At 33.8% G+C, this 12,104-nt stretch overlaps 1 pseudogene across 1 annotated transcript; it reads left to right on the top strand.

The window, feature by feature from the left end:
• Positions 1 to 2,442: 2,442 nt before the first annotated feature.
• On the top strand, positions 2,443 to 4,327 carry LOC308503377 (eukaryotic translation initiation factor 4B-like; annotated as a pseudogene). The gene has a single exon. The product of its transcript is annotated as a eukaryotic translation initiation factor 4B-like (transcript).
• Positions 4,328 to 12,104: the final 7,777 nt, after the last annotated feature.

Here is a 12,104-nt window from a genome sequence, read left to right on the forward strand (position 1 = left end):
TTTTTGTTCCCTTCATGTAAGTTAAATAAAATAAAGTATTTAGTGAATCTGTTTGTGGGCCCAGGCTTTACTTTAACCAGCATGTATTGTTATTGCAATGGGTGTGCTTCTGACTCTCTCTGATCCTCTATCAGAAAAATACTGATGAAAAATGTGTTCTTCTCCTTTCCCTCTTCTCTCAAACATATTATAGTAGGCTTCAGATTAATTTTTGATTTGCTGTCACAGTACAGGCCATGAAGCATTTGAGTAAAATAATTGATCTGAAAGTGGGGCCCCATCTGTTAACTTCTCACATCAGATATTAAAATTCAAAGCTGAAAATTCAGTGATGGATATAAAACTATCCTGAGATACAACAGAATATTCAAACTTTGAATGAAGTAATTTATCTAAAAGAAGCAGCTGGAATTATAGGGATATTTATGATAGTTTGGTGTTTTTATAATAAATGTTTAGTAACAAGAGTAAAACTCTTAGAAATATACATTAAGCTACCTAACTAGAAAATATAACTTGAAAAAAGTTTACCTAAAAATTACTCATCCTATGCTTTTAAAATAGTAAGATTAATTAAAATCAAATTTATATGTATAATATCATATTACTGATAATAGTATTCCTTTTTGAATCAATTATCTAGAGAGAACTGTAAGATCCCTGTAAGATTCCCTGTAATAAACTGTAAGTTTATTGCCTTATTGATGCAATTGTATATATTCTTCTAGGAACAGGATTACTAGTATATTGACTTGCTTTGAACATTTTTAACCTTTATTTCTATATCAGATCCATTATCAATTTTTTTTTCTTTTTTTTTTTAATTTATTGAGGTGACAATTGTTAGTGAAATTACATAGATTTCAGGTGTATAATTCTGTATTACATCATCTATAAATCCCATTGTGTGTTCACCACCCAGAGTCAGTTCTCCTTCCATCACCATATATTTGATCCCCCTTACCCTCATCACCCACCCCCCTCCCTCCTTACCCTCTGGTAACCACTAAACTATTGTCTGTGTCTATGAGTTCTTGTTTCTCATTTGTTTGTCTTCTTCTTTTGTTGTTTTTGGTTTATATACCACATATCAGTGAAATCATAGGGTTCTCTGCTTTTTCTTTCTGACTTATTTTGCTTAGCATTATACTCTCAAGATCCATCCATGTTGTCACAAATGTTCCTATATCATCTTTTCTTGCTGCCGAATAGTATTCCATTGTGTATATATACCCCAACTTCTTTATCCATTCATCTATCGAAGGACATTTTGGTGTTTCCATGTCTTGGCCACCGTAAACAAAGCTACAATGAACATTGGAGCACACGTATCTTTATGTATAAATGTTTTCAAATGTTTTGGGTAGACACCCAGGAGAGGGATTGCTGGATCATATGGTAATTCTATTCGTAATTTTTTGAGGAACCTCCACACTGCCTTCCATAACGCTGCACCAGTCTGCATTCCCACCAACAGTGTATGAGGGTTCCTTTTTCTCCACAGCCTCTCCAACACTTGTTACTATTTGTCTTATTGATGAAAGCCATTCTGACTGGGGTGAGGTGATATCTCATTGTGGTTTTTATTTGCAGTTCTCTGATGATTAGTGATGTTGAGCATTTTTTCATATGTCTATTTGCCATTTGTATGTCCTCTTTGGAGAAATGTCTCTTCAGGTCCTCTGTCCATTTTTCAATTAGGTTGTTTGTTTTTTTGTTGTTGAGTTTCATGAGTTCCTTGTATATTTTGGATATTAGCCCCTTATCGGAGGCACTGTTTGCAAAAATCTTCTCCCATTCAGTTGGTTGCCTCTTTATTTTGTCGATTGTTTCTTTTGCTGTGCAGAAGCTTTTACGTTTCATATAGTCCCATTCATTTATTTTAGTTTTTATTTCCATTGCCTTTCGAGTCAAATTCATAAAATGCTCTTTGAATGCAAGGTCCATAAGTTTAGTACCTATGTTTTCTTCTATGCAGTTTATTGTGTCAGGTCTTATGCTTAAGCCTTTGATCCATTTTGAATTAATTTTGGTACATGGTGACAGATAGCAGTCCAGTTTCATTCTTCTGCACGTGGCTGTCCAATTCTCCCAGCACCATTTATTGAAGAGGCTGTCTTTTCTCCATTGTATGTTTTTAGCTTCTTTGTCAAAATTTTTTTTATTTCTTAAAATAGAGTTTTCCTTTAATTTTATGCCAATTTGCAGTGGAAGGGAGTTGTCTATCAGAATTGAATACCTATCTATATACATTTTTCTTGAAATTCTTGAAATATTACAATCAATAGGTTATTTGGCATATTTAATACACACAAAAATGTGAAAAATTACCTCATTATGTATATTACTCAAATTTACTTGTTATGATCACAAATGTAAAATTTGTTAAATCCACAAAAATCTTTGCAAAAAATATAAAGACTTAAAGAACACATTAATTAAATGCAAACTGGCTCTCTCCCTCTCCCAACAGGGGAGTCTCAGCAAAAAAAGACAAAGAAGAAGGGAAAGACTTTCTCCCTAACAGATTTTCTGGAGGATGGAGGGACTGGTGGAGCAAGCACCTATGTTCTCAAACCAGTCAGCTGGCTTGATGAAACAGACTACCTGGAAGGAGATGTTTCAACTACTAGGCACAATAATGATGATGATGTATAAAGGGCACCTCCAATTGACTGTTCCATCTTACTCACTGCTCCACCTGCTGCTTGGGAACCCAATGTTGACAGCAGCTGTCTTCTCAAATCACTATCCTACCTACGCAGCTTTTCTAGGGAACCTGCCCTATGATACGACAGAAGACTCAATTAAGGAATTATTTAGAAGATTAAATATCAGTGCAGTGCATTTACCAGGTGAGCCCAGCAATCCAGAGAAGTTGCTGAGCTTGAGGTCCCGGATTCCTTGTTCAATGCCCTGAGCCTCAATGAAGAGTCTCTAGGTAACTGGAGAATTCGAGTGGATGTTGCTCATCAAGCACAGGATAAAAACAGGGATGATCGTTCTTTAGGCAGAGATAGAAATCGGGATTCTGACAAAACAAGCAACAAACTGGAGGGCCTGTCCTGCCACAAACAGCTTTGATGACCACCTAGAGGTGGTGATGATAGTGTTGGAGACAAGAATCCAGATCGTTATTATTCAGACCCACGCAATGATGGGTATCAGGACCATTATCATGATGGTCTGCACTAGGATACAGATGGATACCAGGCCTGGGATTGCTATGATGACAGAGGCAGCTGAGACTATGATAGAGGCTATGATTCCAGGATAGGCAATGGCAGAAGAGCATTTGGCAGTGCGTACAGTAGGGATGATGACTACAGAGGAGGCGAGACTACAATGAAGACAGACATGACGACCAGTCATGGAGTTCCAGAGATGATTACTCTCTGGATGATTATCGGCGTGAAGATAGAGGTTCCTCCCAAAGACCCAAACTGAATCTAAAGCCTCAGAGCACTCCTAAGGAAGATGATTCCTCCGCTAGCACCTCCCACTCCAGTTGAGGAGCCTCTGTCTTTGGAGGGGCAAAGCCTGTTGACACAGCTGCTAGAGAACAAGTAGAGGAGAGGCTACAAGAGAAGGAACAGGAGAAATTGCAGTGTCAGCTGGATGAGCCGAAACTAGAACGATGCCCTGAGGAGAGTCATCCAAGCTGGTGAATGAACGGTCAAGGATAGGAAATGCGTCATTACAGCCCGGGACCTCAGCCACCTCTGGTAAATATGCACGAAGGAGAGAGAGAAGTCTCTAGAAAATAAGGAGGAAGACTGCCACTCTCCAGCTTCTAAGCCTCCCAAACCTGTACAGCCTCTACTGGTAATGCCAGTACTTCCACCAATGGAGAATGCCTGGGTGAACCGAAGTTCTAACCCTCCTGCTCCATCTCAGCGCTCAGCCACAGAGCAACAATCCCCTACAAGTGGTGGTGGTGGTGGGGACTGGGGGGAGGCAGTTCCAGCTTTCCATCTGAGGAGGGACCAGCAAGAAAGCAAATGAAAATAAAGTGGGTGGGGTGAGTGTTCCAAAAGGCCAAAGTGTGAACTCCAGCGGTCGGCCAGGAGGTGGAGGGGACGAAGACCACTGGACGGAGCCAGATAGGAAAGATGGCAAAAAGGATCAAGACTCTCAATCTGCACCCAAGCCAAAGAAACCTGAAGAAAATCCAGCCTCCAAGTTCAGTTTTGCAGGCAAGTGTGCTGCTCTCTCCGTTGATGGTGAAGTTGAAACCAAGGGCTATTACACCGAAGAGACCTCTACATCCCGTGCTTTCTCTGAGTCTCTCTACAAATCAAACCTCTATCCAGACAAGACAAAATGAAACTCACTATCTCCTTGCGGAGGGGGTGGGATGGTGGGGGCATGTAAATTGGGTCCTATTACTGCATTTCTCTTATAACTAATAGTGAATTTCTTGGATATTTAGGTAGAATGTGCTTTCAGCGTTCTTATTTCTATTTTGTATCCGAATTTTTCACATTTTGGTAATGGAAATTTCAGTATTCAAAAATGGTAAGGCATTTTGAAGAAATAAATACAACTTTCCTTAATAGCAAATACCTTGCTAGATTTCATATTCAACCTGTACTTTCTGAAGGTTTCCTTGTAAGTAGAATTGCCTTCCCAGGTAACTTTATGGGCAGGCTTCAGGTTTGATTTGGCTTCTTTGAAGAGACATTAACCATGGTTGAGTTGCTCACCTTGGCAGCCACACAGTGTTGCTAAATGGGAAAAACAAAAACAAAAAAACAAAACTTCAAAATCGATGCCTGCCAGTCCAAGCAATAATCTTTATGATAATTATTTTGACATTTATATTTAGAAATACTGTTGTTTTCTTTATTTTTGACATATCAATACTATCTCAGGTCACCCCAGTAAGCAATTTCATTATCTTTTCTTATATTTATCTCCCTCAGGATTGCTTAGATTTGCATGTCCTATTCCTTTGACATGCTCCCAAGTCTCCTGTATCTCCCCCGCCCCCGCACCTATTACTGGGACTGCTAATCCCTCTCAAGACCCTTGGATGCTTCCCCTTGGTGCCAAAGTGATTTTCTGGTATTTCACCTATTTTATATTTAAGCTAGACCTTCCTAAATATAGTCAGCATTAGTGAATATGCACCTACTCATTTCCACATGAGGTCATAATGGACAAATAGAAATGCTTGCCCATTATTTGATTTGATTATAAACAAAATGATTTATGTAAAAAAAGAAATAATAGTGTATTTATTTTGATTGAGTAATTGTAGGACGTTCTCTAAACTATGAAAATTCCTTACTCAAAGAAAATATGTTTAGTAGATAAAATTTGAGTTTCCTTATAAGCTTGAAGTTTGAATAATACGATGGTTTGGGAAGTAAACACTTATTTATAAGACTGTCCCAATTTGTTAACACTGTCAAAGTTTACAAATTTGGCATCAATTTTGCATTGCTTATATTATAATTTGAAATAATTAGGCACCATATAAAGGTGAAATGGAGCATCATCATACTTTTTTTTGTCGTTTATTACATATGGTGTCTTTCTGTTTCAAATACTTACTCTTATTTCATATATTTACTGTTTGCTGCTGCATAGGAGCCCCCTCCCCCTCCAGTTTACTTCTTTCTATTGTGCATCTAACTCATCCCTTGGAGTGATTTTGATATTTACATCTGGTGGTGAGAATACAGTACAGTAAACAAGTTATGTGAAATATGAGTTTTAAACTTTATGATCTCAGGAATATAAGCAAGCATTTTACTTCACATGGGCCTGAGTTTAAAATCAAGGTTGATTTAAAATCCTTCTTTCAGGGAAGTATTTTACTGGGAGTACATTCGGATCATGTGGAGAGTTCAAAGTATTGCTTACCCAAGTGATTGTGTCAGGAAGAGAGAGAGTGTTAATATTTCCACACAAGTGCTCTTTTTCACCTTCACTGAACCTGGAAACACAAAACATGAATAATAAACAGACAAGTATAATGCTAAGAAAATATATATATGTTATGATTTGTTCATTTTTCTTCACATTTCAAAATAAAATTTCCATAGGTTAAGTTCTAACTTACAAAACCTGTCACTTCAAGCTAGACTTTGTGAAATGTTCCCAACTTGCTTATTTACATTTTGATGCATATTTCCTACTAATGTAATGGAAATTATTTGACAGGAATAAATGTTAGGAGGTATTACACATTCCCAAAGTTTTATAACCTCAGGTCAGTGTACTGATTGCTAAAGAAAAGACACTGCAGAAAAAATATTAATAGAGAAGCAAATATAGTATAGACATTGGTGCCACAATGCCTCGATTCATATCCCAGCTAAACCACTCTCTGTCTGTAGCAGGTAATTCAATCTGTCTTTGTTTTGTCATCTGTAAAATGGGATAATAATAGTACGTACTTCTGTATTGTTTTGAGAGCAAAGTACTTGATATAATGTAAATCCCTTAGTGCCTGGCTTAGAGTAAGATAGAGCCATCAGTTTGCACAATGCTGTGCGGACCCATTCATGTGGAATTCTTTGTGATAGGTGCCTGCTGGAACACAGTATTATATGTGATGGGTGCTCCTGACACTGCTGCACATCAGTCTTATATGGTATAATGTAAATTAGATGTTATTATTACTGATTTATGCTGTGGTGACTTTATTCTTGGTTGGCTTAGGGCAGTCTCAGTTTATATATCTTCCTGAAAAAAATAATAATAACTTCTTTCTTGGAAGTGAATGCTCCCCAGAGCATTGGAATTCATTTGTTCAAGCCTATTTAGAAGGAATTTGCTAGCTCCTGTGTTTTAAAGTTTGAAAACCAGCAATTTACTTTTATTTAAATTTCAGTATCTATGGATTTGGACTCCATTAAGTCTAGATGACCTAATATACAAAGTTTGAGTTATTTCCTCATTGTCATTACTTTATGTTTTCCTAATGATTCATGTCCTTATATTATAAGACTCTCCATTGTTATTTTGACAGGATTTCATCGGAATTAATCAACTTGGTATGCCATACAAAACACTCATTTCTAGATAATGGAAGAACACTATAGACTTTTTCAGCATTTCCCAGTGTTTAGATCATTACCCCATGAAAAGCAATATTTGCAGGGACGATTGAACTGAAATATAAGGGATTTGGGGCATTTATAAGAAATCTGACAACATAATTTATCACATTATATAATTATAAGAAAACAAAATTAGAAAAATATTAAATATCAAATGTATATGAAACTTCCAAAAAAGTCTTTATTTTCTAAAGGAAAAACTAGACCTTGTTTTCATGAACATATATCAGATTTTACACATAATTCTGATCAAAGTACTTAAAAATAATATTTTCACTTTATTTCCTGTAAACATCAGTGATAAATTGACATGAATAGGTAGGTAATAATGAATGGTTTTAAAAGTGAGTGTGTGTGTGGGTGTGTGTATAAAACACTCATTGTTGGGATCATCTTTCTCACCATTAGTCTAAATTGGGTTAATTTTATTTTTTTTAATTATACTTTGGTATATGATTGGTCTTGAAATCTAACAAGTGATATGTTGAAATTTCCTGTGAAAGTAGATTTCAAAATCAATTGGACTTCTTCATGTCAATAATTTAAAAGTAATGATGAAGTTTGCCCTAAAGAATACACAATGGTTGTTCTACCAATCTGGATTTTTTTTAATTTTGAATTAAATTCTCCAAAGTTAGATGTTCTTTTTTTCCTCCCTGTGAATAAATCCATGTCTTTCATCAGCATATATTAGTCGATGTTCATGGTCCTGTCAATTTCCAATTAAGTTCATTCACATATTTAAAAATGTCACTTAGGTAACCTCTTTTTTAGCACATGAGATTTTTTTACATTTAAAAAAATAAAGTAGCTCTATTGAGATACAGTGAATATAGAAAAATATGAACATATTAATGTATATAATTTGAGGAGTATGGACATATGCATATACTCATGAAAACATAACCACAATTAAGGTAATAAACATATTCATCACCTCCAAAAGTTTCCTTCTGCCCTTTTGTTTTTCTTTTTTCTTGCCCCAACAACATTTAACATAAGATATATCCTCTTAACAAAAATTTTAAGTGCACAATATAACATTCTTAACTATAATCACTTTGTTGTACAGCAGATGTTTAGAAATTTTTTGTTCTGTATAACTGAAACCTTATACCTGTTGAACACCTACTCCCCATTTCCTCCTCTCCCAGCTCCTGGAAACCACCACTCTCCTCTCTGCTCCTATAAGTTTGACTATTTCAGATAACTCATGTAAGTGGAATCCTGTAGTATTTTTTCTTCTGTGATTAACTTCTTTCATTTAGCATATCTTCCAGATTCATCCATGTCATTGCATAAGGCAAGATTTCCTTCTGTTTTGAGGCTGAATAACATTCTGTTGTATGTATGTACCATTGGGTATATAGCCAAAAGAATTAAAATCAAGATACATAAAATTCCTTGTTCATTGCAGCATTATTCACAATAGACAAGATATGGAAACAATCTAAATGTCCATCGATGGATGAATGGATAGAGCATATTAACTCTTCACAATATACTCTAGACAACAAACACTTCTGTATGAAACAGAGAAGTGATTATACTGAGCCAATCTTCAAAGCTGCAAAAGGGTGAGTCTAACAACTTTGATTTTAATTCATTTAGTAATTTGATATACTTATTTCTTTAATTATTCAGATATTTAAGATAATGTTTACATGTAAGAGTATCTCTGTGACTAAAACCATGTTTTATTTGCATCTTGGTGTTTTCTGATTGCAGATATAATGCTCATTTCACCAGCACCACCACTGAACACACTTATGCAAGTGTGTCCATAATAATCTTATTTTGTTAAAGTATTCATTTGTCATTTTGAAGTTAGTATTGGAATACTTTTATTGCACACATACATTTATTTTAAATATTTCTCTTCCGGGATTCTATCTGGTGCTATTAACTGATCGTGGGAACTAACATCTGTAAATTTCAATATTCAAGAGGCAGCTTCTTAAATCTAATAATCATCTGGATATGTGTTGACTTTGTCTTATCTGACACATTGTCACTTCATGTTGTAGGGATTTGTTTCAATAGTAAATATTTATATCTTTGCTGGATTGGTGTGAAACATAGCTTTGAAAATTGTCTAAGTCAGCTGGGAAAATAAGCAATTTTGTAACTACGTGAAACACTGAATTTAACTGTTGATTTCAGTATTTTCGAAACAGCTTCTTGAGTTCATCTCAAAATGTAGTAACTGATCTCATAGAAGCATAGTGCTTCTTAATTTGTATTTACAAAAGAAACCTGAAATGAGTTCAACTGTTTTTCATGAGGTGCTGGTGATCTGGTTGGCATCATTGCATTACTTCATAACTGTTCTGTGTAGATAAAACTCTTAGATTAAAAAAGAGAAACATACTGAGGAATATGAATTAAATTTGAGATAATCCTCATATATAATATCCATTATCCTGGTGTGTGCAGGATAGGAAATATTTTATATTAATTTTCATTTCACTTAATAACTATAATTATTTGAAATAATAAATTGTATGCTCATGTAACATGTAATTTTTTTGAAAAAATAATGTCCCGGAGGTGTAAAAGTCACTTTTATGAATTGTTAAATTGAATCATTTTCCTTCATTATTTTTACAGATAAGCACTATGTGATACTTTAGAAAACAGGCAGTAATTCAAAACATATTTCTATCATGAGCAAGAATTTGAGTAATTGTTAACATCAAAGACAAAAATCAGCCAGTAACTCTATAATTAATTATATTCTGTAATAAAAACATCTAATACCAAAATACAAGTACTAATATCATTAATAAAGATATAAATCATATAATACACTCTTTACAAAGATGTTGTGGAAAGTTCAGAATGATTTAAATCAAACTAAACCCTAGAACTTTTACATGCATAAGAAAAATAAATTACTCTGCTATCTAACTTACATATAATGTGAGAATCACACTTGCTTGATGTTTCAAGGACAACGTCAATTTCAGTTCTTGTGCAATCCCAGAAGAGAATATTCTGTTTGCTGGGGCTATGCATTAAATCTTCTATGATCAGATTTTATATATATATATATATATATATATATATATATATATATATATATATATACACACACACACACACACATACATACACACATATATATACACATACATGTATATATATGCACACATATATATGTATATACATATATATATTTTTTAATCTATGCCCAGATTATATATATATGTGTGTGTGTGTGTGTATATATATATATGTATATACATATATATGTATATGTAAATCATGTAGGCATGTTACAGAATGATCCATGCAAATATTATTCTGATATTATTACAACTGTTACCAAATTTTGAGTGGTTGTTAGAATGATTTTGAATGTTTAATTACTATAAAAATTTATAAACATTTGTAGTTCATGGCACACTACATCCATTTGTGACTCACCTGGAGGCCATATCATTCCCAGTTTTAAAGTTTTGTATTACCTATGACTTTACATAGATAAGAAGTAACTTAAAAGAAAAGAAAAATGAATGATAAATCTTTACAACATGTTTTAAATATTGTATGGAGATTTTGAGTATACATAAATATTGTCAGCAGACTGTTCCTACCACTCTTGACTAGAATTTTAAAAAATATATATTTTTTGAGGTAAAGTGTGTATCACTGAAGAAGAATATGACACAGAAATGTAGAATATCTTTGAAATATGATAATGATAACATTACCAAAAATTAATGTTGACAAAATGTTTCCATAAAAATTAACTTATTTGTGCCCAAGAAAATCTCATGAAATAGGCGATTATTATACAGAAGTGGATACAGCCTCAGAGTAATTAAAATAATTTCATTAAAAATCACATAGCTCATAAGATCAGAACAGTCTGAAGTTTTAAAGTTTGTCTGAAGGCCACATAACCTCAAATTTATTAAATGTAGCTTGATGGATGAAATAAATTCTCAATAAGTAAGCTTAAGAAACACCAATTATTAACTCTAGGATATTCTAAAAGGGGCACCTGATAATCAACTCACTATGACAGGCATCTGGGTTTAGTTTGGACAATACATTTCCTAATAGAAAATAATACATAATAATAAAGAGATGTCACCTTCATCTGCTTGGTTTCATAATTTTGAAATGTAGCATTGGTATATTTTCCTCTCCCCAAAATAAGTCTAGGTAATACCTAAAGCTTATTGTTAATACTCTTTGATTGAGAATGCAGAAGAAACAGTAAATTAGCATTGTGCATGTATATGTTTGGATATATGTCAATCAAAGAGTATTAGCAATATATCATATATATATATATATATATATATATATATATATATATATATATATACACACATACACGTATCCAAACATATACACGTATATATATATATATGATATATATATATATATCATATATATATGATATATATGATATATATGTATATATCACACTTTAAGTCGATATATTATAAAATGATGTTAAAATTCTAATGCTTTTCATTCTCATTGAATTTAGACAATCTATTAAACATTCTCAGGCATTGTACAGAAAAAAAAGTGAAGCTTAATAGCCAGTGTACTGTTAGGTTCCTTTCTTCTTTACCCTTGGTTACATGGGTCTAACCTCATTTTGATTTTTTTTTATGTTAATTGATTAACAAACTTTGTCTTCCACTCAAAATCAATGTATTTTCCATCAGGAAATTAATTATATTCCTTTCTGAGCATTACCACATTTCCTGCTCTATCTTTTCAAAAAAAAAATTAACTGTGGCTTGCCCATATTGCCTTATATACTCAACAGGAGAAAAAAAAAAATCATCCTCTCCTAAAGAAAAGGACATATTTTTTCCCCATCAATGTACGGAATCATAAGTTTCTGATAACTTCAAAATTAGTCTTCTGGTAGTGACTGGTAATAACAGTCACAATGGCAGTCTGCTTGCTCTTCCCTACCTACGTGTGTGTGCTCCATAGACTTCAGAAATGTCTCAGTTTAACTGAACACAAAACATTTACGTTTACAAAATAAGACCTTTA

This window comes from Rhinolophus hipposideros (genome assembly GCF_964194185.1).
Source record: "Rhinolophus hipposideros genome assembly, chromosome: 10".
Classification (NCBI taxonomy): domain Eukaryota; kingdom Metazoa; phylum Chordata; class Mammalia; order Chiroptera; family Rhinolophidae; genus Rhinolophus; species Rhinolophus hipposideros.